At 42.1% G+C, this 5,215-nt stretch overlaps 1 non-coding gene across 1 annotated transcript; it reads left to right on the top strand.

Moving 5' to 3' along the window:
- The first annotated feature begins 941 nt into the window (after positions 1–941).
- Positions 942–1,015, top strand: TRNAI-GAU. The gene has a single exon. It is a non-coding gene; the product is annotated as a tRNA-Ile (tRNA).
- The last annotated feature ends 4,200 nt before the right edge of the window (positions 1,016–5,215 follow it).

Here is a 5,215-nt window from a genome sequence, read left to right as displayed (position 1 = left end):
GCCTGGCACTAAGGATGGCAAGAATGGATGAGTGGGGGAGAGCCTGGGCTCCAGGGCACAGCACACAGAGCTGAAATGCAGGACCCAGTGTCCATTCAGCTACAGTCTAGCTAGGGACCCAGCAGGGTCGACTGTGAGCTGCAGTCAGTGTTGCCCACATGGAATGTCCACTGTCTGCAGATGTGTCCATACATAACTGGTGGTCCTGCAGCACTGGGCAACCCCAGGAGACTGGCCAGAATTAAATGGGTACCAAAGTCCCAGACAACAATCTGGGGATGGGAAGGAGGGACCATAAGATATCAGAAAGGTCTTGAGTTTTAGAATCAGAAAGGCCTGGGTCACAGTCCTGATTTCTCCCCTTACCAGATGTATGAGATTTGACATGTCATGTCATCTCTCTGAGCCCTGATTTCCTCAACTATAAAATGGGAAGAATCACCCTGGCTGCAGAGGGTGTAATAATGATCGGAGACAGTGCATGGAAAGCAAGCACCCAGAGTAGAGTCTGGCACGTAGAAGGCTCTCAGTCATTGGCAGATACTTACGTAGCAGGGTCATGGACTGAGACTCAGGAGGATCTGGTGGTGGTGACCAGAGCCAAGCCCTGGAAATAACAGGGTAATGAGGAGTGAGGGAGCCTCCCTGGGATCACCTTGGATGCACCACGTGGCAGACTTATTAATTAGCACCTTGGCTGTGAAGGAAGGGTCACCTTAGATGCTCTAGAGGTGCTACTCAGTTTCTGGATTATTTCCTTCTCTGGACTGCACCAGATGGTGTTGAGGTTGGGATGGCTGGAGAAGATGCTTACAAGAGCCTGGGTCTATAGTGATGGACAGAGTGAGATGTGAGAAGTAAGTAATAGGGGTTCACATTTGGAGGATTCTATTTATTTTTATATTATTATTTATCCTTTCAATAAATACTCAGGGAGGGCAGGCCAGTTAGCTCAGTTGGTTAGAGCATGGTGCTGATAACACCAAGGTCCAGGGTTCAATCCTCATACTGGCCAGCTGCCTAAATAAATAAATAAATAAATAAATAAATAAATAAATAAATACCCAGGGAGCCACTTCTATATGCTGAGCTGTCTATTCAGAGCTGCTTTAGAAGAGCTCACACTCATTTATCCTTTCATTTATGCATTCACTCAGAGAAATTTGCCATGTGTCTACTCTGGTGGGCTCATGGCAGAGGCCAGGAATACAGGAGGGAATGACACACACAGCCCGTGCTCCTGGGGAGCTCTTGGTCTGGTGGGGGAGCAGATGGGTGTGAGAAGGAGACTATAGGGCTACAAACAAGAGCACACTCCTCAGAGACACTGTCCTGGACTTGATTAGCTACATCAGCCACATATAACCACATGACTTGGGCTGTCACCTCAACTTACTGGCCTCAATTTCCTCATGGGATTGTTGTGAGCCTTGAGTATAAAGTGTTTAAGTAGTACCTGAGCAATATTAAGTTCTCAGTAAATGTAAGTGATGGTGATGATGATGATGTCAATGATCCCAATAATGTTGATTGATGGTGATAATGATGATCATGGTGATTGTGATGGTGATAACAGTGATGATGATGGTGATGATGATAACGGTGATCATAATGGTGATGATGGTGATGATGGTGATGATGACGGTAGTGGTGTTGATGATGATGGTGCTGTTGATGTTGATGCGATGATGATGTGATGATGGTGATGTGATGATGATGACAGTGGTGGTGTTCATGGTGATGATGATGTGATGATGGGCAGAGGAAGACAAAGTAGATAATTTAGGATGAGGCAGTTAGGTAAGACATTCCAGAGAAGACCTTTTAATCTTGCCTGTCTTAGAGGATAAGTAAGAAATTACCAAGTATATAGGGTGGAAAAGGGAAGTCCTGGCAAAGAGAACAGCACGTGCAGAGGTATGACATGGCTATTTGGGGAAAAGACACCTAACCCAAATATGGCTTCCTTTTTCTGCACAAAGAATCAAGCTTTGAACTGAGACCTTCCAAGTTAATGTCTCTCACTCAATCCCCACAAAGGGACAGATTTATGGGAGATTTGCTCCCATATAACTTGAGGCTCACCTTCTGTCCTCCTCTTAGGCTGGGAAGTTGGATCAGCCTCCAGCAAATATTTATGTTGGAATATTTGGAGACTGCACAAGATTTGCAGATATTTTCATAATCTCTTTCACGGTTTACACAGCCTGCCACCTGCCTCTGTCTCCTGAAAAAGAAAGACAGACTTTATAGAAAATGGGTTGAAATGAGGGAAGGGAAGCCACACAGAGTATTTATCTGACGAAGGCTTGCTGCTGAGATAATGGAAATTGAACCCAGGCTGAACTGGGAGAATAAGTTTTAGGTGTATGTATGACCTGATTTGCAGCCTCCTGAGCACTTCCACATTCGTCATCTTTTATAAGCCTCACAAAAGTCCATTTAGGAGGGACTGTTTTCCTTGTGTCACAAATGGGGACACAGAAGCTCAGAGGGGCTATGGGACCTACTCAAGGGCACACAACCAGTACATGGCAAAGCGAGAGTGGCAGCTTCATCTCTGAGGGAAAGGAAAAGGCAGTCTTAAAACTCTGGCTTTAAAGCAAGTTCAACGATTTTTGTGGTTTTAATATTAGTTTACTGAATGTTTACATAAGCTCCCATTACTGTACATGGAAGGAAAACTGTAACCAACTCATTCTCTTGGGCCACCCAAGTTAGGTGCAAAGAGCCAGGCCCCACATTTCAGCCTTCTGTGGGTGCCTCACATGTTTGCTTTCTTGTTCCTTAACTCCATCTTCTTAATCTCATCTGCTGGCTGAATGATATCAGGGAGGCCTTGTAGCCACAGGAGGGCAGAGATATGGGATGGGTGCAGCCTGGGTTCCTGCATCACCATGTGAAAGAGAATTGCTGGACCTGCATCAGACTGGGGTTTTGCACATGACAAAACTTTAAATCATTGCTCTAGGTCATACACACAGTGGGGAGCTCAGGCCAGCCTTGAACCTGTGTCAGCCTGGCTCCAAATCTACTCTCTAGGTCACTCTGTTAAGCTGCTCTCCTTCAGAACATAACCCAACCTGGCTGTACAAGGACACAAGAAAATACATCAGGCATGCTCCCCAGACATCTCTGGGGACTTGAGGATCTCTGGGGAGCCAAGAATCATTGTGAAGATGAAAAAATATCTAGATTACAGAGTGCACAAGGGGTGGAGATCAGAGGCACAGGAAGTTAAATTGGTGGCAGTCTGTGAAGAACTTTGAATGCCTTGCTGGGACTCAATGCACACAAAGGATGATTGCGTATTGTAATGATGAATAAACTAACTATATTGATCTAACCACCACACATTCTACACAATTATTGAAAATCAAGGTTTTATCCCACATATATGTACAATAAAAATAAATAAATAAATAAACTGAAGGCAAAGGGGAGACCCTGAAGATTTTTAAACAGGACAGACCTAGATAAATGGTATGTGGGGATCTTCAAATAAAAGAGCAGCCAATTGTTGTGTTTGCTGATTGACAGGCTGTTTGGATTTGGAGCAAGTAAGAAGCTCCTAGAAGCCAACAGGCAATTTGGGATCAAGGGCTGAAAACACCTTATTAATACTGGAAGTGAGGACCAGAGCAGCCCAGCCGAGATGAAAGTGAATTCAGAGAATTGGTATTAATTCCTCTTTAAAGGTTTGGTAGAGGACTGAACCTGTGGCTCACTCAGGAGAGTGCGGCGCTGGTAGCACCGAGGCCGTGGGTTCGGATCCTATATGGGGATGGCCAGTGTGCTCACTGGCTGAGTGTGGTGCGGGCGACACAAGCCAAGGGTTCCGATCCCCTTACCGGTCACAAAAAAAAAAAAAAAAGGTTTGGTAGAATTCAGCTGTAAAGCCATCCGGACCTGGGATTTTCTTTGCTGGAAGATTTCTGATTACTGCTTCAGTCTCATTGCTTGTTATTGGTCTATTCAGGTTTTCTACCTCTTCCTGGTTCAGTCTGGGTAGTTTGTATGTGTCCAGAAACTTATCCATATCTTCCAAGTTTTCATATTTGTTGTCATATGGTTGTTTATAATAGTCTCTAATGATTCTTTGCATTTCTGTGATATCAGTTGTAATGTCTCTTTTATTTCTGGATTTTTGTTATTTGGGTCTTCTCTCTTCTTTTTTATTTTATTTTATATTTTTTTTGTTAACCTAGCTAATAATGGTTTGTATATTTTATTTATCTTCTTGAAAAATCAACTTTTTGTTTTATTGACCTTTTCTACTGTATTTTGGGTCTCCATTTGATTTAGTTCTGCTCTGATCTTAATTATTTCTTTCTGTCTACTACTTTTAGGATTGGATTGTTGCTGTTTCTTAAGTTTTTGAGGCATAGTGTTAGGTCATTTATTTGAAGTCTTTCCATTCTTTAGATGTAAGCATTTATTACAATAAATTTGCCTCTTAGTACTGCTTTTGCAGTATCCCACAGGTTTTGTTATGATGTATCTTCATTTTCATTAGTTTCAAGAAATTTTTTGATTTCCTGTTTAATTTCTTCTTGAACCTGTAGGTCATTCAGGAGCCTATTGTTTAGTTTCCATTCATTTATATAGTTTCCAGGGTTTTGCTTGGTATTGATTTTCAGTTTTAGTCCATCTGAAAAACTGGAATAGAAGCTATTCTCCTAAACTCATTCTATGAGTCCAACATAACTCTGATACCAAAACCAGAAGACACAACAAAAAAAGAAAATTGTAGGCCAATATCCTTGATGAACATAGATGCAAAAATCCTCCACAAAATATTAGCAATCAGAATACAGCAACACATCAAAAAAAAATTTACACAATGATCAAGTGGGATTCATCCCAGGGATGGAAGGATGGTTCAACATGCAAAAGTCAATAAATATGATATATCACATCAATAAACTCAAGGACAAGAACCATATGATTATCTCAATAGATGCTGAAAAAAGCACTTGACAAAATTCAACATCCCTTCATGACAGACTCTCAACAAATTAGGTATAGAAGGAAAGAATATCTACACAATAAAAGCCATCTATGACAAGCCCACCATCAGTATCATTCTGAATGGGGAAAAACTGAGAACAGCTACTGGACAAGGATGTCCACTCTCACCATTTCTATTTAACATAATACTGGAGGTACTAGCCAAAGTAATCAGGCAACAGAAAGAAATAAAGGGAATCCAGAT

The sequence above is a fragment of the Galeopterus variegatus genome, unplaced genomic scaffold (assembly GCF_000696425.1).
Source record: "Galeopterus variegatus unplaced genomic scaffold, G_variegatus-3.0.2 Scaffold4049, whole genome shotgun sequence".
Classification (NCBI taxonomy): Eukaryota; Metazoa; Chordata; class Mammalia; order Dermoptera; family Cynocephalidae; genus Galeopterus; species Galeopterus variegatus.
Note: the sequence above shows the minus strand (reverse complement) of the source record. Positions and strands in the feature narration are given on the sequence as shown.